The 25,203-nt window shown below is 42.9% G+C and overlaps 1 protein-coding gene across 5 annotated transcripts in view; it reads left to right on the top strand.

The window, feature by feature from the left end:
• The window catches only part of BACH2 (BTB domain and CNC homolog 2), a 184,052-nt gene that overhangs the window by 92,919 nt on the left and 65,930 nt on the right, over positions 1-25,203 (top strand). For all 5 annotated transcript variants that reach the window (XM_069011142.1, XM_069011144.1, XM_069011143.1 and 2 more), the window contains one exon: positions 11,327-11,477. The gene's annotated coding sequence lies outside the window, so the exon portion shown is untranslated. The remainder of the gene's footprint in view (positions 1-11,326; positions 11,478-25,203) is intronic.

Raw genomic sequence — 25,203 nt, forward strand, 5'->3', positions numbered from 1 at the left:
ATAGCTGAAGCTGGTAAAAGTGTTTTTCAGAAAAATGCAAGATTCCCCAAGATGTTTCAAGGTTGATGATACTCCTTGGATTCTGTGCTGAGCAGGGCTAAATCCATATGATTTCTGGACGTTATATCTAAACTACAGTTGAAATTCCATCTTGTTTAGTATTGTCATAGGATTGTTTCTGCAGGAATTTCTTATTTCAAAGAAATTGCATGCATGAAGATTTTTTTTAAAGCAAGACTTTCAAGAACAGTTCCACTCCATTCAAAAGAGTACAGTATTTTGCAGATATGTCTTATACTAGTTTCATATCCAGCTATCTGCCACAGTTAAGGAAAATAAAATGTAATGTCTTCTTCAGCCAGCAGATCATTTCCTTTTCCCCTTTTATGCCATTTGTTTTATCTTTTCTCCTCCTGCACAGCTTTGGATTTTTTTTGCACCTCATGTTTGTCTGTCTTCTTGGTTTAAAATCTGCTGTTGTATTACTCTCAGTACACAGTGCTTAGATGGGTCATCCTCCACCTTCTCCAAAATATACCAAGGTTCTCCTATCTCATGCCTTGTATTTAAGAATTAGTGGCATGATGTGTAATCCATGAGTTACTGATACAAGCTGAGAGTTGTGCCTCCAGCTGTGCTGGTGATGTACTCCAGCTGCTGGTGGGTGCTCAGTCTGCAGCACCGGGCTGGAGATACTATCAGATAAAATACAAAACTTGGGCATCATATCAGCAACACGGTTCCAGTGGAATGGTTTAGGTCTAAGGATAAAAGCTAATACAGACGTGGCCATTAATTTCTCACCCCTCCAGGGGCGTACTTCTAATTAAGACCATGTATACACTATTGAATGTTTCCAGTACTATCCCCTCAATCTATAAATTATTGGTCCATTTAGAGGGCTCTGCATACGGTCCCAGCTCAGACACCTGCTTGATCCTGGTCCCAGTCATCTCTTCTTCATTTACTTGCTAATGGAATAGCCTGCTCTCTCTGTTATAGTCTCACATTGTTTCTCTAATTGGCTTCTTTTTTCTTTCGTTGTAATGACTTTGCTATTCCAGGGCAGATTCCCTGGCAGAAGACTCACAGCATGGCAGTCTAACATCACCCTTATCCTGGTAGTAGCAACCACCCTGTTATGTGTCACCTTTTCTTCAGAAAACACCGCTAGAGGCAGTTGCAGCCTTACTTGATCTTTCCCTATGTAGAAGATGTGAAAATACTTAATGAATCATTTTGGGGAGGTGTGACCTGCGGGATGCAGACGCGTGGGAGCGTTTATTTGTTGAAAGCATCAGAAGGGGAATCACTCCGTTATCCGAGTACCCATGTCAAAAGGTGGGAAATCAGCATGCTCTGAAGTTTCACTTTACCTTCTTCTCCTAGCTATCTCTTCCTGGAAGGTAGTTAATTTTGGAAAAGCACACAAAGAGAGGAGAAAAGCCGCATGTAAATTCCCAGGATTTCCTTTGGGGGCGAGATCCCACAGGGGAAGGAGGGAACTCTTTTAATAATCTTTGCAGCATTTAATCCCAAGAAAGCGCAATAAAATCAGTGCTTCCACTGAGAGTTGGCAGCGAATTTTTTCTGTAACAAGACCAGTTTTTAGTTTCTTTGTAGTACAGTCTGATTAAGACTGTATCGAGTTGACTGAGGAGAGCAAAATCTGGTTTTGACAGATGTTTCCCATGATCTGAAGAATACAAACACTCCTGCAAGGTGACAGACGGCTTGTTTACATAAGAAATCTTTTTTTTTTTTTTTTTTTAATTAAAAAGAAGAAAAACCAACAAAAACACACAAACACAAAGCAACATTCAGATCAGTCATTCTGATCAAGGCAGTGTCAATTATTAGGCTGTAAAGGGAACTGATGACTCAACTTGGGCACAGCGCTGCGGCAATCTCCGATTTTCGGTTTCATAACAGGTTCTTTTCAGGAATGCTTTTCATTGATACCTGCTGTTTGAATGTGTCTCTGGGAGTGCATATCACTTTGTGATGGGGATGTGAGACACTGGTGTCAGCGTGCTCCGAGTGGCTGGGCAGAATTTGGGAGGCATTCCTTGGTGGGATGCCCAGTGGGAGAAGGGTCCCCTGACCCATCGCACTGTAAACTCATACCTGCACATCACCAGTGTTGTTACCAAGGTAAACTTTATAGATAAGTTCACATCAGTAAAAAAAGCACTTTGATTCAGAAAGCAAAATGTTTTGATGAGATCCCATGCTTAGTAATTCCAGCGAGTGCGCTTATTAAAGTGGGTGAGTCAGAAATGGAAATGCAAAGCATTTCTCTGAACAGTGGCCGGAAATTAGCTTTGAAAACTGAAACAAAGCCCCAACCACAGTTTTATCTATTTACCTAACAGTTTTAGACCTGTGAAAATCCCTTTGTCTTTAGGACACATTTCGATTCCTCTCTTGTAGTGCTGGTGCGATCCTTAGGCTGCATGATCTGCCATGTCAGGACTATCTTGGTGTGTCTTAATTTTTTGGTTTAAAGAATTGGGTGCCCTGTTAGTGTCTTCATTGCCTGTGGTGCTGCCATATTCTGTCATGGCTTGTGGTGGAAGTATAAGGCAGGATGGGATGTTGTAATATTTGAGTTAATGTAATACTGAGGAAGAAGACCAGGGGAATTGAGTGGAGTCACTCAGATGCTTATTACCCAGTGCATAAGCTATGTATATATATGTGGCACATGGGGCTATCTGACTGTTCTGGCACCAAAAACTCCTTGGTTTGGGGCTGGCTGCTCCCCAGCTTAGCATGGGGAGCTTCAGTGGTCACAAGCCCCTCTGTTTGTCAGGACATAGCCCTCCATCTATAGGGAGAGGGCAGAAGGGGGTCATGAACATTTTCAAGTCAGTAGTGGTTGTCTTGCTGAGAAAAAACTTAAAAATCAGTGTATTGAGTGATAGATAGCAATATTCTTTTCCTCATCCTGCACCTTTCTTCTCTGCTGACATCTTGGTACCTCTTGCTTATCCTTGAGACTGAGTCTGAATGCTTTGGACTTGTCACCCAGCCTCAGACTGACTGCTTTCCTGGCAGCTGTAGCGTGGTCTGAGGCCCATCAACGTAAATCATGGTGGAGGAGGACAAAGAAATAGATGCGTTTAAGAGACTTGCAATTCCCACGGCAAGGCTGGTAAAGTAGAGCTCATTTCAAAGAGAAGGCGGTTTGGTGATTTTTCTTAATTACTGTTTACCTAAATAAATAAATAATGCATATTCATGGCTTTAACTAGAGTAAGTCATGTTGAAATGTTTACCTCTCCCGAGGATAATTATTAAGGGTGGGGTGTGGGGTGCAGCAATTAATAATAAAACATTTAGATGAGATTACAGAATGTTCTGATTGGAATAGTAAACATTATGCTAGAAATAAAGCAAATAAATAAAGCTGTCTTGAATTAAAAAAAAATAAATACTATGCCATCTGAAGAAACATGCTGAACAGAAGCGGTTTGGGTATGTGAGGGACGTGCCCTTGGAGCTCTTCAGTATCACAGGGAGGCTTCTTCAGTATAAAAAGCCATCCCTGTGGAAGAAAGCCCCTCATTTCCAGTCTGGAAAAAAGATAACACAAATATTGGCATCCACACAGATTAGTGTAGCAGATGTAACACCTATCAGCACCACTTTGAGGCTGGGGTCCATTGAGTCTTAAACCACGCAACGGAGAGTGTTTCACCTTCTTATATCAGTAGTAAATAAAACCTTCATTTGCATTGTGAGCCTCCTCCCTCCTCATTTTGCACATTCCTTTGAATGAAATTCTTTGCTCAGCTGAGAGTTTGAAATTTGGACTCATCCTTTCATATCGTTTGGCTGTGGTTCCTTATCTGGTTAATCAGATCAAAGAGAGCCAGTGATGTGTTCAAAGATTCTTGTGACAGCTGGGTACCATTAGGCTGAATGATTAAAAAACCCCCATAATTGTAGTTCAGCGCAGTAGATACAGATTGGTCTTTCAGTTTAACATACGGTAGCAGGCGAACTGAGCCTTTGACAAAAGACCTGCTGCTTTAACCCCATGCAGACAAAGCTGGTTTGCCCCCAGCCCCACCTGCCCCCAGCTATTTTGGGCCAGCAGAGGAGTGTGATCGAGCGATGGGTGTATCTGTCCTGTTGCACTAGGTTGGGGCTGAAAAAGAAAATAGAGGATAGGCAGAAAGCAGGTAGGGAGCACCAAGGTAGCCTGTGAGGACCAGTAGCCTCAAAGCTCCTTGTGCAACTGCGGTGGGCTCTCTTTTCTTATCGAGCTATCTCCTTGCAAGTTGTCTGGACTCTCCAGGCCATTTCCTAGCTTGGGCATCTTTTGGGAATGAAGGCTTCCAGACCCCTCATCTAGACCAAATTGGTCTCTTCTAAAGTAGCTTCCCAAATGCTACGATGCTTGCTGGCACCTAGGACACCTGGCGTGCTGCTGCCATGTGTCTCCTGGACTCCTTCTCATCTAGAAACTGAAAAGCGGCTTCTCTTAGACTGGAAGTGCGGTCTGACTATTAGATGTGGTGGAGTTCTTGCTTATGTCAGTCACTAGTGCAAGTCTCTTGCTGTCTCTGAAATAGAGCAAAATGTCGAGGAACAAGCACTGGCGGATGGGCTGTCTTGCTCCCAGCACAGGTGGAGGGAATGTCCCGTTGACTTTGGTTCTTGTGAGGCATCTTCACAGCTGGTTCTTTCTGGCTGATAAATTACCTCCACCACATTTTGTTACTCACTTCAATGGATAAACCTTTTTCCTGACCCATCTGCCTGCTCTACAGGATCTGTGACTGGTGTCTGTATCCCAGAAGACGAGGGTGCTAATGGTGGCACAAGGTGTCCTGTTGGTCCATCTCCCCTGTAGCAGAGGGGTGTGGTTTTTTAAACATGGTGCATTTTTCCCCATCGAAAGAATATTTCTGGGCTACAGACAAGATTTCTGTGGAGCAGAAATATCCATTTCCATCTTCACCTCTTTTTCCTAAGGGTTTCTGGGAGTTTCAGCTGCATGCCTTCTGGCAAAGCCAGCAGCAGCAAGGCAGCCAGAGCCTCGTGTGGGTTTTTGCAGGTTGAGAACATGTTGCACACACAGAGTGCACAGCACAGTAAACCTGATATCAACTCACAACTAATTATCTGTATAAAAATTCCCCTGCTCGCTGGTTTGCCGTTAGAGGCTCGCTGGTAAGATTTATGACTGGCTAAAATGAAGTACCATTTCCTTTTTCTCAACATTACTGTGCGTGGCCTCTCTGGCTTTTCTTGTTAAACAGACCCGAGTTCACCCAAGAGGGAACATATTTTTGAAGCTCTTTCCCATCACCATTCTGCCTTTCTCTTTTTGTATTTTTAACAACCACTGAAGGTTACCCACAAAACAATTTCAGGTCTTTTGACTTTCCCCTGGAGAAAGGGGTGGAGACAGAGAAGTTAAGAGGCAGCTCCTTAATGGGAGATGCAGCACTTGCCCACTTTCAGCCGTATCACAGTTTCCACAGGATTAGGGTAGGTGTGTACCTCCCATCAACATGGATGTACACATCTACCTCTTCATAGTTTGGTGAGCAACTGTTGCATCCAGAATTTATAGGACGTAAAGGATAATTTCCTCACTTCATGCTGTAACGTGGGGGACCAGCTGTACAGCTGGAGCAAGACTGTTTCTCCTGCCCTTATGTTGCACATGTATGTCCTCATTCCACGGGCTGATGAAAACAAGACTACTGACTGAACTTTCTGAACTTCCAAATGTGTGACTGACTTCATCCTAAATCACCTTAAAATTAGTTTGTGTAACATTGTAAGATGGGGTTTTTTTCTGAGTACAGAGGAAAAAAAAGGGAGCAATGTTGAGCTGCTGCCATCTCTTCCCAGTTGCAGTTAGACGTAGTTATTTTTGTATTAGAGCTTGGAGGAAAACCGGTAGAGATGCCAGATAAACCTTCCCAAAACAAACATTTGTGTTAATACTTAAATATTGTTCATCTTTTGCAGCATTTACTTATCTCTTTCCCACATGCTGAACCTTATGGGCAGTTTTTGTGGTTGACTGTGGCCTGTTCTTTCGTTCTATATGTTAACTGGTTTCTCAATTTGCAGTTCTTAAAAGAATTTAGCAGTAAAAGTCTAACTGTGATAATCATTCAACACGGGAACATCTTTTTTGCATGGCAAGTGTGTGTTTTTGTGAGTCGTGTGTTGGGTCAGGAGTCCTGGAGCATTAACCCGGTGAGCTGTGTCATTTCATGATGACCTGGGAAGCATCCTTGTCTGAGAGAACCAGCTCTGGCCAGTCAGGTATCATCTTCCAACATGCCAGACTAAGGGACAGCAGTTTCATCCTCATCACTGCACCATCTCATTTTCTCCTGTTTGCATGTGTTTTAACCATAATTTCCAGCCCTTAAGGGGAAATAAGGTAGGTATCTGAATTTTCATCAGATCTGACACAAAGTATTAGTCTGCAGCTTTTGCTGTTGGCTTTACTGCATAGGACATAAATATTCAACTCGTGTCATAAGGTTGCTGGGGAGGGTTTTTTTCTCACAGAATATATTAACTTTCCTTTCACACCTAGCCATTCTTTCATGAGTCATAACCCCAAGATAAAATATTTTCGGTAGTGGCTTTAAGTCAAGTATATTCCAATGAGAAAATCATTCAGGATTTACATAAAAAGATTCATAAGTTCCTGTGGCAATACTCTTGAACTACAGCCTTATGCCTCTCCTAGTCCTGCCTGGTTGGTGTGTCACAGACCTAACTGCAACCAGAGGACAAAGAGGGGTGGAAAATTCTCCCTATGCACATTCCCCAGCTACTCTGAAGGTTTTCTGTTTAAGCCTGATTGGTTTTGTTAAGTGTAGCTGGTAAAAATCCAGTTTGCAGACTCCAGAGCACTCCCCTGGCCAGCGCAGGGCAGCAGCAGCTGCCTTCCCCTGCAGCCAGCCAGCCAGCCATGGGTGTCTTTATGGTTCTCCTGGTGACTTCAGTCATAGTTTCTAGCCAGAGTGGTTCCTCACATAGTTTTGCCATTATCTGTGGGAACAGCTCAATCTCATCTCCTCTGACTGTTGACACAGCTCACCCAGATAGGGATGCACTGCAGAGCTGGTTATCGCAGCCCTGGGATGGGTGAGTACCTCCCTGTTTCTGGTCCACACCTCCTTGGTTGTGTTGGTTTTCTGCATCCCACCTCTGGGCACTGGGGAAGAAGCTGCTGTGTCCTTCTGACTCCTGTTTTGGCTGCCCCTGGTTAAACAGTGCGTGTGGGAAGAAGCAGGAGTGATGGATGAGTATGTTCTTTCCCTTCGGAAGAGCTACGCAGGTTATTATGAGGAAATTAAATGCACTGAGGGTGAAGCAGACCATGTGTCTTTTGTGACATAGGTATCGATATCATCCTGGGTTTAATTTACAGATCTCAGGGATAGATCATGCACTAGATGTCAGGAACACTGCAAATGCCTTCCCAGCCTCAGGCGACCCTTCAAGCTACAAATGTTCCAATGAAGCTATTTCAACCAGAAAGAAATTACACACAAAACGTAAACAAAACACATTTGCTAATCTCTGATGGTATTGCATGTAACAAAGAGGGATCCTTGACTTCACTGGGATCAATTTCTGCACATATTTGTGTAAGTAGCATCATTGCACTCCACCAAGTGAGGCGCTGCTTCAGAAAACACCATCTCTGTTTGCACACCTGTGCTCACCTCTCCTGGCTCGCAGGTGCACAGAATTCCTTAAATATTTTTTCTCCTGTCCACATCTGAGAGACATTCACCAACTTGTCTCCTTGTGTGGCTCCTTTTACTTAGCCCTCATTTTAACCACCCATGCTGAACATCAGGGTAAACAACCCACTATGTATTTGTCGCACTTGTGTATTTGTTGCTCACCTCCCTCAGGGCCCACCCAGCATCTCCAGTTTTCTTGAGCACAACTGCACGATTTTCTGTCTGAAACATCTTTCATGATAACTGGAGTAATACCCAGGTAAATTCATCATGCCCTTCTCAATTCACCTTTCTTGTTTTGTTCATTGCAAACAGAAGAACTTGCCAATTTTCCTCCTCTTAAGCATTAAAGTCCTATCAAAAACAAAACCTCTCCTTTGAATGCTCTCTCTGTACAACAGAAATCCAAACTGGAAGGTGTTTTATTGAAGCAAATGGTTTTTCAACTTCATGCATTCTTCTGCCAGTTAGGGTGTCTGGTGTGTCTTCCTTTACACTTGCATTCCTCAGTGCTAATTTCAGCTGCCAGGCAGTGCTGGAAGCCATCAGAAAGGGGGAGAAAAAAGGTAACCTGGTTCAAAAATGTACAAGAGGTTGTGAAACAATATAAGTTTAAAAAAAATCAAACAGATTTAAAAAGTGCAGTTTGAAGTATTGTTATTTTCTAGATTTCTTTGCAAGCTGTTAAGGGGGATGCTTTTTTTTAGAATAAATATAAGGTTTTCTTGCAACCTCCAGCACTCCATGAGATGGGTCTTCAAGCTGGTGTAGGACAGTGATTTTGTGGCCTCCCGTGACCCTGTAACTGATGTCCCACACGTGCAGGTCTGTGCAGAGAGCTGAGACCTTGATGTGAGCAAGCCTTGGAGCAGAGAGTGCATCTTCTCCTGCCTAAGATCCAGCTCTTCCCGATGCTGTAAACCTGGCTGATCAGCATGTTAAACTGCTGAAATTTCTCTTCAGTAGGTGCACCACTGGCTCTTCATGTAAAGTCAGTTTTTATGTATTCCTGTAAGTTTGCAGCTGTAGTAACAGTTTTGCCTTTAATAATTTGCCTGTTTTAGGGAAAGTCTTTTGTCAAATGGAAAGCATGAAGAAGCTCTTGGGCTGAGCGTAGGCGGGGGTTAGGTTTCATTCTACCCTAAGCTGACCCCTGGGCAGAGAGATTCCTGCTTTAGTCTTTTAGATCATGTGTAAAACCTGATGCTGGCTGGATCATCCCGCATAGGGCAAGAATATCTGGGGGACATGGGGAGAGGTATGGAGTGAGACATTTGCAGAAGGGAATGAAATGTTTGGGATGCAGTCTCATGCTTTCTACAGCAGTGAACATCAATCAGACCTTCTCAGAAAAGCTTCAGTGGTGCTGAAAGTCTTCTTTTCCCTCCCCCGCCCCTTTTTTTTTTCTTATTTCTCTATTCGCAACTTCTGTTTATTCTCTTTTTCTTCTGATACGTTGTGGCAAGTGCAATTTTTGCTCAGGAAACTAACTTATCCTTGAAAACACAGAGCCTTGCCTGGTTTTAGTCCTTTGGCCATTGAGTAAGCAACAGTTATTTTTGTTCTCCCAGTGATTTATGACTGAATAGATTTAGAGTTTATATTTTCAGGTTTATAAGCAATTTAGATAATGTATATTTGGGACCATAAATATTTGGTACTCTTACAGTCTGTCAATTAATGTTATGCCCAATTGGAGAAAACTGTATAAACTGAAGAGACACAAGCATTGTGTTCCTAGAATAGCCTCATGATTCTTTTCAAGTACCAAATTAGGTAATCCTTAAAGGTAGCAAGAGTTTGAGCTTCTGTTGGTAAACCATCTAGGAGGGTGCCATCCAGAGGGAATAACCTACTTTTCATAAGTGAACCAATTCTCTGCAAAACTTGGAGTAAAATGCAGTAGGATCAGTGCTCAGAAAATATTGAACTTTTTTTTACCAGCACAGCATACTTAGAAAAATAACCACCAAATCTCTCTTCTTTTCACTGCATTTTATTATTTTTTTCATTTTTTACAGAGTCATAAACAGTCATTGGTCACAAATAGACATAGCAGGCATCTCTTGGGAAACCAGATTTTTTGCTGAAGAGTTAATTTTGCAAGTTTGTAAAAAATAAGAGGTGTTTTTAAAAAATCTAAACTTCAGGGGTTTATTTTCCTCTTTCTCACCTCCCCCTTTATCTAGCTTTAGTGTGTGGTAATTCTGCAGACACAGCCTTTGCAGTGATCCTGTGAAGATAGATACATGCCACTGCTTGTACTGTTGCTGTCCCCTTCTGTTCAAAAGAGAACCATCTTCCTTTCCACTCCCAGTTGCCAACTTTACTCAAGTAAATAGTAGTTAAGCATTCCAACGTTTTTTTCCAGGAAGACAGTAAAGTGTTGGGTGCTGGCAACCTGAAAACCTCAACTTGAGAACCTCTGTAGCTTGAAGCTATTTACTTCTCCTTCCACAAGTATTTTCTCCCCATCCACTTCAGAGTGTGACCGCTTCCTTGGTAGATGGGGGAAGCCTTTTCCGGAGTCTGGGATTGGGACTGTGTGCACTGTGGGATCTGGGCTGTGTGGTGATGCTGGGATTTGGGCGCTGGGGGTTTCATCTCACCTCCTCCCACCCCCTGGCCCCAGCCCTGCTCTCACCAGCCTTCCTCATCCTGGAGTGCCTCCCCTCCAGGGACTGAGCCCCTTGCACAGAGGTGACAGCACAGTGAATTTCCTGTGGGCAGCTGAACATTTTATTGTCTCTCCAGTTTTCTTTTGACATGGACTGGCGTGACAGGTAGCTTTGCTTTAGGGTGGCTGCAGGATTATGGCACACACCACGTCAACCAGGGATACCGAACTACGCTGACGGTGGTTCTTCTCTGAAGCTCCCCAGAGAAAAGGAGAAACAAAGGAACAAATTTTGTGTTCCCAACTTTAATTCCTTGATAAAATCAGTGCAAAGCTTTGACAAAATCCAGTATTAATTATTATTTAAATCTCACTAGATAAATTTGCTGGTTTTGTTGGAACTCCTTTCTGGTGTGGTGTGCAGTTTCATAGAATCACAGGGTGGTTTAGGTTGAGCTTTAAAGCTAATCTGGTTCCAACCCATCTGCCGTGGGCAGGGACAGCTATTACTAGACCGGGTTGCTCAAAGGCCCATCCAGCCTTGACCTAGAACACTTCCAGGGATGGAGCATCCACAGTTTCTCTGTGCAACCTGCTCCAGTGCCTCACCACCATCACAGTAAAGAATTCCTTAGTATGTATGCATAAGGATGCACCTATCTGTGGTATGATCTGGTAAAATAATCACAGAAGTGTTAGTTTATCTGCTCAACAGTTCTTCTCAGGGGACTCATACCATACAAATGCAAGGAAAGCATGGTCTTTGTTGGAAGGTATCTACAGCTTAAAGCTTGGAGGAAGTGTGAAATGGGCATAAAGTAATTGTCATGTTTAGCATAAAGTCCATCTATATTTAATAAAAAAGACACCCCAATTTTTTTTTAGAATTCGAAGGAATAAATAAAGAGCTGTTTGTGAAGATTCAGTGCTTCGTTTTTTTTTAACTCTTGCCTTTATTTTGTTTTAGGTTGCTACAACTGAGTTGCCTGAGCACTGCCCTACAGAACTTTGGAGGGTCACTTCTTAATGGATTGCTGCAGCCTCTTAATTTCTCCATTGATCCTGTTCCCTGCATCGTGAGAACATTTTAGCCAGCACAGAACCTAGAAAAGTTACATGTAAGTCATTATTCCAATTCCTTTCTATTTAAAGAAAAAACAAAAGAAAAAAGAAAAAAAAAGATCTTGGGGAGGCAAGGTGGAGGCAGTAAATATCACACTTTAGAAAAACACTGTAAAAGCTGTAATTCAACTGCAAACATTAGGTGGTGAATAAATTGTTATTGAAGTAGTTACTTGCTTTTTTAACCTAAATAGTGATTGTCATTTTGACGGCTTTCCTAAGTGTTCTGCTACTACAGTAAACCATAGCGAGAAGTACCTAAAATAGCTCTGTTTGCCCCACTGCTCCAACTGCGCTTTGTTTTCCTCTGCACCTGGCTACGTCTGTGTATGCTTACCTTGGTGTGCTCTGCCAAAGCTGCACGTGCTCCATGTGAGTTTGGAGGCCATCACCTGCCCAACAAGACTGCAGGCACCCTTCTATTTCTCACATGATGAAATCCACATCCTTCTCCTTTCGGGTTCCTGGAATATTTCCCTTGGAGGAGCCCTGGTGCTGCTTTGTCCTTCAGCCTGCTGCCCCAAAAGGCTCTGTAAGCATCAGCAGGATCTTCATTGCTACCTCCAGCTCCTTCCAGGTGGAATTAAGTGCCTGACTGTGGGAGGGTAAAGAAAACTGTGCACTCATCTACTAGGGGCAGATTGAGGGGACCCCTTCCTGTCTTCTCAACCTGGGTAGTAGTTCCCAGTGCTTGTAGTGCTTTGATTTTTCTCCCAAGAGGGGGAGCAGCTTATGGTGCTGTGCAAGTATTTCATCCCTAATCCTGTGATGGTTGAGTCTTCCTGTGAAATATTCCGTAGCACAGCCCGACATAGAATCCACTGATTCAATTCAAACAGGCTGGGAGAAGCTTGTTTGACCCTTTGCAGTTTGTCAGCAGTTCTAACCCTAATTCTGTGTTCTGAGATAGGAGACATTATAAGGATGGCATGGATGTGATGGTCCGTGCTCTACAGAGGACGGGACACCCCAGAGATGACGCCTTTGGGAAAAGGCTAGAGCACAACCTAATTTCATTACTTTTTAAAACAAAACCAAATCCTTTTGTGGTTTAGAGGTTTTTATCTTTGAGATGGTGGTATAGAGCAGCTTGGCAAAAGGACATAATACAAAATTGTGGTTCAGAGTGTGGCACTGTGCATGTTACTGCCTGTATTTGTTCACTGCAGTGACAAATGCATATGGTGCAGTTTAATCAGAACAGCTCAGTGAAGCAGCACTCCTTACTGGTCAGTTTTTCTTGAATGCCTACCAGCACCATTTTTAATCTTAGAAACTGATCTGTAATACTACTTCTAAAAAAGTATGAGTGTTTTGGAACCAAAGCCTTTACATTAGAAATACACCTTCATTTGAAGTACTTTATTTGCTTGTGTGACACTAAAAGATTTATTTAAAGCAAGAAAAGTCTATTGCAAAAGGAGGACAGTGTTCTTTAATGCATATGGAAATCCAGTTTTTAAAGAGAGGAAATTTTTTTTTTCTGGTGGGATGAGTATCAACAAAAACCATGGTGAAGCCATATGCAGTGGAGAAAGTCTGGGTGGTAACAGAATTCACTGTCAGAGAGGCCTTACAGGGTGTGAGTTTGATTTCAATTTCCAAAAAAAAAAGGGAGACTGTTGCCATTTCCTTTAGGGTTTGGCATTATCTGGTGCAGTTATTAATCAAATCCCCTTTAGCAGGAATCGTCTGACTACAGGAAAATTTTGGATCTGGCTTGAAATTTGTTTTTAGTGCTTGTCTTAAGGGAAGAAGACTTGATATGAGTTGTAACAGCTAGGCAGGCAGAAAAAGCTTGTTTTTCATTAGTCCTACTTAGCACTACTCCCATGAGGTTTGGAAGGCTTATTCACAATTTTTTGCAGGGTTTTCTCATGATGTTTGAAAAGCTTATCATTAGGCATCTTGCAAATTCACTATTAAAAACACTTCCAGAGGAACTAACTTCAAAAATATCATCCTTGTTGAGGGACTTGAAAAAGCAGACAGAAATGGGAAAAAAAGCCTCTCTCATTCCAAGAAGTTGCATAGGAAGTTTTGTTTTGCTTCTTGTTGTGCTACGTATGATCACGTCTCCTTTTCAAGGAACAAAATCAAGTCTGAGGACCAAATGAACTTGAAAACCAGTGTGAGGATATAGGAGCCATCATCAAATATGTGCTTTTCCATTTTTTTCTTTCTCCTTTCTTTTTTAACTGTGGTTATGTGCTTGAGCTATGCATCATTTTTAAAACATGGTGTGTACTCTAGCTCCTAAAAAACCCATGCACCAACTCATAGGCTGTTGGCTGGGGTTGCACCCGTCGTGTGTACAGATCCACGCCGGCACAGGTAGACATGAGGGCAAGCTGCTTGTTGCCTGTTTGATTTCTCAGTGTTTCCCACTGTCTGGCTATTTTTGATGACAGACTGCTTGTAACAATTACCTTGTTATAGCAATTTCCATAGAAAGAAGCAGACTTTCACTTGTTAATTAGCCTTGCTGGAAAGAGCAGTTGCACAAGGTTGACCCAGCTGCAACAACTGCGTTCTTGTTGCTTTTCCCAGGGTGCAGTGGGATAAACAAGTATGCCTTCCCCCCCTTGCATTTATTATTTCATTTTTATAAAACTACTTGGATGCTGATTGATAAAATTTCCATAAAAATACTGATATGTGAGTTCAGAGCAGAAAGTCCCTTGCTCATTCTGACAGAGCATATTGCAAAACCCTGTTATGGTGCATGTGCCAGGATAGTAAAAAAAAAAACCATTTCTCTAGGTTCTCAGGGAATTAATTCTGGGTAGGTTAGACTGAGTGTACTGTAGTGTGGGAATACAGCAGCTGGGGAGAAGCTGTGCTCTCTGCTGAGAGGCTCTCTCCGTTTGTTATCCCAAACAGTCACGAATGACAGAGAATGTACAGAGCTGTGCCTTGGAGCAGCTGCTGGGGCAGGGCTGCTGGCATCCTAGAGGAGGCAGGTGACTATTCCTAGCAGTGTCCATACTCTGCTCACATTTCCTGCTTTGTTTTAGCCCTGTGTGTTTTCTTTTAAAAGCAGCAAAAATAACATTCCAATCAATGTCCTTCTGCATCTCATAAAAAGACCGGATTTGTACTGCTTATCAAATGCTGTGAATTCAGCAAGGGCCTATAAGTACTTTATACAGGATGAAAAAATAAGTCAACCCAAAAGTCAGAAACTTCTGTACAAAAATTTCATATTTGCTAGGTATGAGTTCTTCGAGTATTTAGAAAAATTTTTAGAAAGATTTCTTGAAATCTGTCCTATGGCCACCTCTAGGCAGATGTAAATAATGTAAAATTTTAAATATGCAGATATTGATGGTTAAACATCTGTCACCTGCCTACCACCACAGCCTGGGAAAAATGTCTCTTTTTTAAAATCTGCACTTAAAGGTCAGATAACTTGACAGAATTCAGAAGGAAATCAGACTTCTGAAGGCAAAATTGTATCACTTTGGACACTGACTTATCAAACACTCCTCACTATCAGTACCAAACCCTCTTCCCAAGTGCCAGGACCAATGAGGACATTGGCAGGTTTATCTTACTGGATGAGAGATGTGGCCATGTCTGCATTTCATGATTTTTCTGGTACATTTTCCTGTTGGAGTGCTGTTCTCAACAGGGACAAAGACACTTTGTTACCCATTTTATGGTACTGGCGTATCAGGACTCTGTACCTCGTGCCACCAGAGGGTGTGGAGTGTCTCCCACCTCAGGGACCTTTACAGCCTCCCATGGCATCCTTTCCACTGACCACTGCCAGCAGCACTGTGTCAGTCCCTCGATGTGATCAGGGGCTTCTCAGCATCATCAGTGCCTCTGTACCTCAACCAGGCTAAGTGGCTGGGGACAGCTTTTGATACAAGTACATCTGATGACTAAATATAATTTTATTTATATGTGCAGATGTGTGTATATATATATAAATGAAACTTAAATATTTATAAAACTTACATATATATGCGTGTGTATGTTTTCTAAAATAAAATATGTATCTGGACAAATGTATGGTCTGAAAAGCGCTGGTGTGGCTTCAGGCAGGGCACATGTGTGCGGGTGGTGAGGCAGTGTCCCTTCCTGGAAGTTTCTGACCAAGACCCCGGTGTTGGAGGCATCCCCATCCAGGCACACGCCATGACCATGGGCTGTGTGGCCAGGAAGAGCACCCTGCTCGTGTTTAGCTGGTAACAGCAGCGAAGGACAGCGGTGTTTGTTGCAGTGTAGCGTGCCACATGAACTCGAATTACTCTGACACCTCTCGGCCTGTTGCCATTGGCCGAAGGTTTGTTTGTTTGTCACCCCAGCAGTGCCATGGGCTGTGTGGGCGCGCGGCGTCATTGATCTGTTTACTCGGCGTTTCCCATGTGGCCGCCGTGTTGTGGCGAGGACTTTTATTTTTTGCCGTGGCAGGTGACAGCGCGGGTGTGTGTGTGTGTGCCAGCCCAAGGGACTGAGTCACAGCCCTCCCTCTGCCCGGGGCCAGTGGCGCTTCCCCTTTCCCGGTGGGGTGAGATGCCAGCCTGTCTCCACAGGACATCTTACCAGCCTGTACATTGCTTTATTTTTTTTTTCCACAGAAAAGCCTGAGAGATGGTGACGGCAAGACCAACTTTCTCTGTAACCAGTGAAAAGTAAAATCCATCTCACCACATCAGTTTTGTTTTCACTGCTGGCTCAACCTCTCCTCTCCCTCTGGCAGAACTCTGCACAGTCATTCAGTGCCCGGCTTGGGGGTGGTGTGGTTGTTAGCTCAGTGGTGTATGACCCATTTATTTTCATAATACTTAGATACCCGCGCTTCTGCGGCGTTCAGCACACAGGTCCTGCGACCTAAATCCTTGGCAGGAAAGCACACACCTGATTTCAGCAGCGTGCGTGGAGAGCAGCCGGCTCTGCCTTTGGCTTGTCAGGAGCTGCAGGAAGGTGATGCGCTTTTGGGTCTAGCGGGCAATTGATAAGCAAGGGCAGGTAAAGGTACATTTTTCTGGAGCCAGCACTTGGTCTTCGATCATTTAGTTAAATATTGATTGCTAGCTGGTAGGACATGTTTGCTGTTATGATTTACAAAGAGTTGAGACGTAAAAGCGTTGGATTGGATCGTTTTCTTGCTATAATAACCCGCACGTTCAGTGACAGCAAGATGATTAATGGCATGAGATTTTTCACTCTCATCATCTCCAGACTTGGCATCACCCTCCTGTTGGGTCTGGTCTTGAGACAGACCTTTTTTCCTTTATTTCTTTTTTACTCAGTCAGTTGAATTAGTTTTCTGCCGGTTTTCAAATGATAATTAGGTTCACGCTTGTGTTACTTTCTGTAAATTGAAAGAATCAGGCATAGGACATACAGGAGAGCAAACTGGCATCATAGTAGACCTGAGAGTTTTAGGTATAAAATTAAAGAGTAATTTGCAAAGTGACTTGAAGTAAAGTGGATTTAAACACAATGAAATCATCCTTGACAGCAATTTGTTTGAAGTTCTTCTACTGTTATGAGTGTAAAGGGATTTTTTTTTTAATTGCCAGTTTCTGGGTAGAGTATTCAGCATAATTTCTCACAGGTAAGTGAAGCATTAACTCCTTGTACCTCAGTAGTTTGGGCAGCAGGGGAAGAAACTGAGAGTTAGGGGGAAGCACCTTCTCTACTTCATAATTTGAAAATCAGTCAGTGGTCAGCTAACTTAGAGAAGGACTTTACCAGGCATGCTGGTACTGGGAAAAATGTATGAAAATGCAGCAGAGTCCTGGACAGTAGATACGCACAGCATGTGAAAATTGTCTTCAAAGTTTAACAGAATATAATGGCCCACTAGATATAAACTGGAAAAAAGTAACAGCAGCTAGCTGGTTTACATCCCTTGTTAAGATGAGCCATGAGTTTTGGGGCTTTTGCATTTATATACTTTTGCTGTAGGTGTTGGAAGTGTGGGTGGCCATGAAAAAGCAGTGGTTACAATAAGATTTTCCATTTATTGCCCTTTGTGTACAACTAAAAATAAGATTCAAATGCTTCAGCATTTGTAGAGCAAGCATAATATTTCTCTTAGCTCTGATGACTGGCTTGCCTGCAGCTTCGGCTCTGTCTGGTGGGTGAGTCCTAGGTTTTAATGCTTGTAAATGGGTCTGTGTTGAAAGGAGAGTCAGAGCTTACTTGTGGTGTGGTCTGGCAGTGTTAATTCATCGACTTCTTACTGGAAAAAAAGAAAAAGTAGTTAAGCATAGTACATAAGTAAAAGGTGGTGATGAAAGAATTTTGGAAGCAGAATTATTCTGCTGTCTGGAAAAAGCAGCTTTGGAGAGGACTGGAAGATCTTTAAAGTTAAAACTTTCAAAACTTCACTGGTGTACCTTGAGTTGTTGATCTGGAATTTCATCTTCTGGCAAAGAAAAAGCGAAGGAGAAAAAAAAATGGAAATCTATACAAATCTGCTGAGCTTGAGAAACAAATTCTCAGGGTTAACTTTTGGCAGATAAAATCCTTTTGGTTTGCTTTTTAGGGTGACTATTGAACTACGCTGTCTGATGCTTTTCCAGGTAGTTGCACTGGTTAGGAATCCACTAAACCAGTTGCAGTATCTTGAACTACTAAATGTATTCTGACCACATTAATTGATATGTCAGCTCGTGGCCAAGAGAAATATTAAAGAGAGATGTCAGTATATGCAGGGAAATTTGTAGCTTCATGGTGTCAGCTTTGGTGCTGTCCCAGCTTCACTCATTAGTAGCTGTGGCATTTCCAGAGAATGAGTGTGCCTGTGCACGTCAGGCTTCTTGGTCTGATGTCATTCTTGTGATGGATGAGAGGAGAGAGCATCTATCCAAGAGCTGCAGGACCAGAGGTAGAGGCTGAAAACTTGCTTTCTGCTGTGTGGCAGCTTAAGCATCACTGCTTTCTTCTCTCTTCATGACCTTCCCAGCTTTGCCAGGCTTGGCAGGGTAGCAGAGGTGTTGGTCTTGAAAATCGGGCTTTGTAAGACAATACGTTTTCACTCTGACTAACACCACGTGGTGAGGAGGATGTGCGGTGCTGGGGGCACTTAGAAGCACATGCGCTTGTTCCATGGACTAGTCACGCTGTCAATGGTGAGTCTTTCATTAGGCAATATGAAATCCCTTTAAATTAGCTTGGTGTAGTCCTCCCTCTCTTCCCAGGAGGGCTCATGCCTGTCATTGCTGCCTTACTTTTGCCTTTTTGCTGAAATGTGCCTTTCTGCTCTTACATCTGTGCCTGCTTGTTGGACCGTCTCTTGCCTTGATACAAAGTGCAAATGGCAAGGGAGCTGATGCAGTAATCAAGGCTTCAGATATTTCAGATGGGAATGGGCAAAACTTCAGCAATTATTAGTTTCCCCCACAGTGGTTGCTGCAGGGAATTACATTACCTCTGTTATAATCACCTGCATGCCTCAGTCCTGTAGGTGCCCAGGTGCTGACAAGGAGCGTAATCATTTGCTGTAATATTTTTCTGTGGAATTTTCCCTTTTTCAGTACAGTTGTAGAGGTGGTTTTTTTCTCCCCACCCAGCCTTCTTTTCTACTGCTGTGCCAGCTGCAGGTGAGTTCAAACCTGATGGCTTTGAAGATAATGACAGGAGAGAGTGCAACACGTGTGTCATGTGGCAGCAGCACTCCTGCGCTGATCACTGCTGCGGCTCTTTCCAGCGGGATGAGACGTGCTGGACTCTTCCAGGGGTATCGCCACACGGGCTATTTTTAGAGATGGCACATAGGGCGCATTGTGCAACTATCAGTACCCCTGCTGTGCTCTTCATTTTTTTCCCTTGTATGGTGATGAGGTTTGTAAGGTGTTTGCCTTTCTCTTGAAGAGGTAGAAGGCTCTCTTTTGATTTTTTTTAACTACTTGTAGAGCTGCTCTGGGGAATCTGTGAAGTTGTGTTTCCTGTACACAGTTTGAAGGGAACAGTCCTACATGTGGCCGCTAAATTAGGATTAGTGTAAGTGACACAAACAATGTGGTTGAGATTTTCAGCTGAAGACCTCTAGCAACCTTTTGGGTTGCAGAGCAGAACTGCTACCTTGGGAAACCCCAAGCTTGTTTTTGTTGGGTTTTTTTTTAACTTTACCACAGAAAACAAGCTGTACTCGGGCCTTTTTACAGTTGTCATAAACTCTTTCTGTGGCTGTCAGCTTCTGGAGTCCTTTGAACAGCCGCCTCATGCTGTACAGGGGGTTCTGTGAGGCGGGGACAGCAGCAGATGCTTTGAGATGTGGTGCAGTCTCACAGTGCAAGCAGAGCTGGACACAGCAGTGGACTGGGGACTTCGGCCCATCACTGCTGGAGGAGCAAGGCTAGCTAGTCACAGGCTCCTTATTGCATTGCTCGAATAATGTGAAAACATTAGCAATGGAGATTTGCTGTAATGGTGTATTTTAAGTGCGTCTCTGCTCTGCCAGCTTCACTTTTAATGCACTCGGTTAAGGAATGCTTTGGAGGTTGCTGCTAATGGATGAATCTCCCAGAAAATTGGAATTTTGAAATAAGATTGACACTTTGGAGTGAGAAATATAAATCTAATGAGAGTATTTCAGCAGAGGTTTGTAATTAGGAATGAATGGAGGGAATTTGTACACGCAGTCTGCAGAAGGGCACAATGGAAGGTGAAATTGCACCCTCTGTGCTGAATGAGGGATGAAAGCCAATGTATCAGTGTCATGGCATGACAGTGTAGAGTATAAATGATACTGTCACTGAGTGCTGCAGAAGGTATCAAGGGAATTCCACTCCAGTAAATTACATTACTTAGACAGACCTGAAGGCATTGTGTCTGAATGATTGGAGGGAAAAAAGGTTGTCAGCACAAAGCAGAAGATATTATAGAACAACTGGCTGCAGGCTTGGAAACCAGTGTTTTTCTGATGTTTACCATGAAAAGCTTTTCTGATGCTATTTTAATTTATTTTTGGTTGAATTAGAAATGTATTGATGAAGTGAAAGTATTTTTGAGATGGTGTTTGGAGTGGATACCAACCTGCAGCAAAAGGTGATAGCATGCACAGCTCCCATTTTTCCATTAGGAATTGGGACTCCTTCAGACTTGAGGAAAATCTAATCATGTTCCAAGCTCAAACAGTGTTTTTTAATGCGTTGCTTCATTTCACCAAGGACTTCCTTTTTGGCCTGGATTTGCCTTACAGGGTAATTCTAGCATAAATTTGTAGGGAGACATGGGTTGTTACTGTTCTCACTAGCAGTGAGGGGCTGGACTGTGGTGAGCAGCAGCAGATCATGGGACACAAACTTTAAGGTCTTGTTTAGAGGCGTGGTGAGGTCCATGATGCAGGCAGGTAGGAGCATGACGTCATCCTGACAAGACAGCAAAAATCCAGAGATTTACCCTTTCAACATGTATGCACTAATGCATCGCAGTGTGTTCCTCACACTGTTCTGCTTTTTGCCCACCAAACCCCACTGCTAATCCCAGTCCCAGCCACAGTGATGGTGTTGAGTTAAATAGTTATTTCCCACAATTTTATTCTCTGTAACAACCTACTACATCCACCCGCACAGGGACAGTACCTTAGAGATGGGGTTTAACTGCTTCTCTGTCTCTGACCTCACACACAGACAACACCTACAAGCTCCTGTAATTTCCTAGTTTGCTCATGGGTGAGACAGCACAGCTCCCACAGTCCTCCCAAACTGCTGCTTGGTGATAAAACATCTGTTCCCCGAAGATGCTGCATTTCATCCTGTGGTACATAATGAGCTCTGCTTGTTTTGGGGCTTTTTGTATAACTGTAGCAGTCTTTGTCCTTCTTAAAACATATTTTCCCACTTGTCTACTGATAAAAAACATCACTGAGAGTACATGCTATAAGTAATGATAAGGGAGCAGGCTTCATTCCTCCTCTCCAAAACTTGATTTTTGGCAAAGCCCACACAAGGCAGGAGGATGGACATGGAACACAGTTTTAGCAGTCCATGAAACAGGCTTCTTCATGTGGAAATGATGGTTCAAGTTGTGGGAGCATTAACCAGGAAATATGGCCAAACTGAAGGGTGCTGACTCTAGGAAGGTAGCAGTTCAAATGTTCCCATGAAAAGGATTCAGCCCTTACAGCCTGTAGCTGGAAACCAAAGCATCAAACCCACAGACCATGTGGAAAAGCAGTCAGGCATCTGTGGAAAAGAAGATGCTCTGTGTGGGATGGGATTCAATAGTAGAGCAATTTAGCAGTGGGTCCTGATCATAGCCAAATGTGAGTGGGAGGAAGCAAAGTGCAATTACCGTCTATACCTCCCGCATTAGAATTGGGTCGGAGTGGTCCAGGGTGTAGGACTGTGTCTGTCTGTCTGTCTGGATAAAAAGGGGAATTCAGACATTAGAGATATAAAATTTGTCCTCAGACCATCACTGTCATGGGAAACTACTATGCCTGCTTAAGCACCTGTTCATAGTAGTATTAAAAATCTGCTGTCACTCACTTCTCCTGTGGTATTTTGTGTCAAAAGCTGGCATTTTGCCACATCTGGTTTTTTGCATGTTGGGAAAGCAAATGCTTTTTTCTTATATTTAGTGTTACTCCTGTGATCATGATCAAGCTCTGTTTTCAAAATGTGGTTTTTTGTAGTCATCCATCCACAATCCACAGAAAGTCCATTAGTTCTCACAGCTCTAGCTACTCATATGAGGCTTTTTTCCTCTTCCCATGCTTGGTCCTGTGGCATGAAAGCCTATAATCAGCACCTGTGAAGTCACCAGGGCCACTTGGACAAGTGATAGGTGCAAAACTGGACTTTAAATGCTGCAAAGTGTTGTGATTGCAAGAGTGGGATAGAGCAGGAGAAGGAATGACCAAACTATGCCTTAGAGAAGACTGGGAGACTGAACAGTATTGCTTTAACTGAGAGAGAGATTGAGCCTGCGCAGTCAGGTCGGTACCCCCTGGCAAATGTATTTTGTTGTGTAAATGGTTCCCTGAGGTCCCAGAAGACTATCACTATCTCTTCCTATCTTGTACAATGGATTTCGGAATAATCAATCTTGGTGCAGGAAGGCTGTGGTTTAGTAAGTGTAGCTTGCTAACGAGTCAGTGGTTTAATCTTAATTCTCACTCCTCGTGCTTTTGATAACACAGGGCTATAAAGTTTGACATCGTAGAAACTTCTCTATAAATTCTGATTTGCTTGCCAAAAAATCAGCCTATTACTTTCAATTCCCCTGTTATCATTAGTGTTATTAAACTGACGATTGATGTGTAAAAACTGCCATTTGCATGAAGTTCACAAAACTGCAATAAAAGACACTTTTGTTCTGGTTTGGTAAGGAGAGAGAAAAAAAACCAGCTAAATAACACTAGTTCTAACAGCAGAGATGTTCATATAAAGACATGTTCTGAACAATAAGATCGTTTATCCATGTATGACATAAATACATCGGAATTTAAATAATGAGAGATCTTGTGAAATGCAGCAAAACACACACCACTGGCATTGTGAAGTTTCCCTTCTCTAAAGCCCTGTTCTCAGGGAAAAGCAGCTTTACTTTTGCTTTGAAAATCCATTATCATAAGCCTTTTTTAAAAAAAGCCGTTTGTCGTAGTGCAGTATTAAAGCAATTTTATACCCTAAGAGCAGCTCTTTCGTAAGGTAAAATGCAGTCCCATGTGTGTATGTAATTGCGGTTTATAATACTTCTCACAGCCCTAATTTTCCCAAAATTAAGAAAACCACTAACCTTTTTAGGCTTTCCTTTTCCTAATTGTTTTTTGTTCTCCCTGTCTTTCTTCCACAAAATATTCTTTTTTTAAAATCCCTGCTCAGGAGAAGAAAAAAAAAAAAAAAGGCACAGAACACTCTCTGGATTCATTGCAAAACACTGCTTGAAGGAAGCATTTTAAGAGTTTAGGTTAAAAAGTTTCTGCTTCTTTCAAACTACATGGGTGACACTGCTATTTTGGGAGACCACACCATCTGCTTGTTAACCAAAAAGCAGGGAAGATATTCCTAGTTCTAGTATAGATTTTTGGGTTGATTCCACATAAAATTCCCAACTGATCTCTGCTTGTGTTTGCCCCCTCTATAAGCTAAGGAGAACAAGGCTACTCATCTCTTTCACCTTCACAGCTCCCAAGATAAAGATGCTCAGCTTGTGGTCCTGAGTAAGGCATGGTTGTTCACAACAGACCCAGCCCATCGTGACGTATGGGGGCCCTAATCCTTCCCTGCAGGTGTTTATGTCACAAAAGTTATGACAAGGAGTAACAGAGCAAGATCATGCCCAGCCCCTGATGTGCCACAGGTGACTGCTACCTGTGGATGAAGAAAAAGGCATTTGGGGGAGGCTTGGATGGGTTCTGTTGGAGGAGCTGACTTCTTGTTGGTGTTTGAGTAAGAAAGGGGGAGGACACGTTTCCTGGGGTTTTGTTTGCTTTTGGCAGGGAAAAAAGGCAGAAGGACAAGGTTTCCTGGCCCACACATCAGCCATCTACCAGGTAGCGCAGGTGGAAAAAGTGCAGGAGCTAGAGAGGACAGTAAGATTGTCCTTCCCTAGGTGGAGAGGAGTGGCAGGGCCTCTAGTCCAGATGGATTGAAGGAAAAGGTTGGCATGAGTAGGAGCAAGGTGGAGTCTATGTACTTTGTCTGGTGAGTCTGTGGAAATGACACAGGGGAACATGAAAATGTGAGAAGATGTGGTCCTCCATAGGTGATGAAGACATTTGTCTGAGACAGGAGAGATTTACGTCTATATTATATTGCTGGAGTATCTGCAAATACATATGTATCATCATTATAATATCTTCCTGACTGGCAAAATGTTTCATCCAATCTCTGTTGACAGAAAAGATTGCCTACTGATAATTGCTTTGCTTAAGTGTCTGATAATATGCCAGAAATGAGAGCATTCTCTGTTAGGTCATCTTTAATTATGCATGTACCACCTGTCAGCTTTAAATCTGGATTAGTTTTCTCATTGGATTTGGAGTAGAGAAGAGAGCCTTCAACAAGAGGACTAGGCTGTTGCAAACAGTGTCTATGGGGGAGTTTCACAAGCAGTCTCCTCATCATCCCTAGTCATGGATACCACTGTTGGCACATGCGGAAATATTTGAAATATTGCCTAAGCTCGGTGCCGTAGTGATGGGTTTCGCAGAAAGAGGATTTCAGACCATCTGTTGCGTTTTCTAGTTTTCATCTTTCCCCATTTCAGAGGGAGAGGGAGCACTGAGGTGGGGGAGGACACATGGCAAGTCGTGGCTCCCTTGGCAGTGCTGGGAGGAAATCCCCCCCAAAAGCCATGTGAGGAGGTTATTCACTTACCACTGGTGAAAGCAGACAATAAAACCAGTCAGGCCAGTACAAATATGCCAAGTTAATAGGAAATTAAGGGCTCAAAAGACTGAAAAATTATGAGGATGAGTGCTTTGCAGAAAACCTCAACAGGGAGAGATGGTAAAGATCTCGGAGGATATTAAATTAACGGGGTTGCGTTACCAAGCCTACTTATAGTATTAAAAATTATATTGGAGAGGAAATTTATCTTTGTACAAAATGAGGAGGCACTAGTTGTTTGGGAGTAGTTGAAGGGATTTTCAGTTCATGGGAGAATGCTAACTGTGTATTTGGTACAGTAATAGATTTTAGGAATCTCCTTGGTTTTCTGGTCTCCTTTACTCCAAGGCCAGTGTGGTTGGTTGTTCTCTGAGATGCATCATTTGCACCAGAAAACAGAAAAGGTCTTTGTTAAGCT

This window comes from Aphelocoma coerulescens, chromosome 3, assembly GCF_041296385.1.
Source record: "Aphelocoma coerulescens isolate FSJ_1873_10779 chromosome 3, UR_Acoe_1.0, whole genome shotgun sequence".
Classification (NCBI taxonomy): domain Eukaryota; kingdom Metazoa; phylum Chordata; class Aves; order Passeriformes; family Corvidae; genus Aphelocoma; species Aphelocoma coerulescens.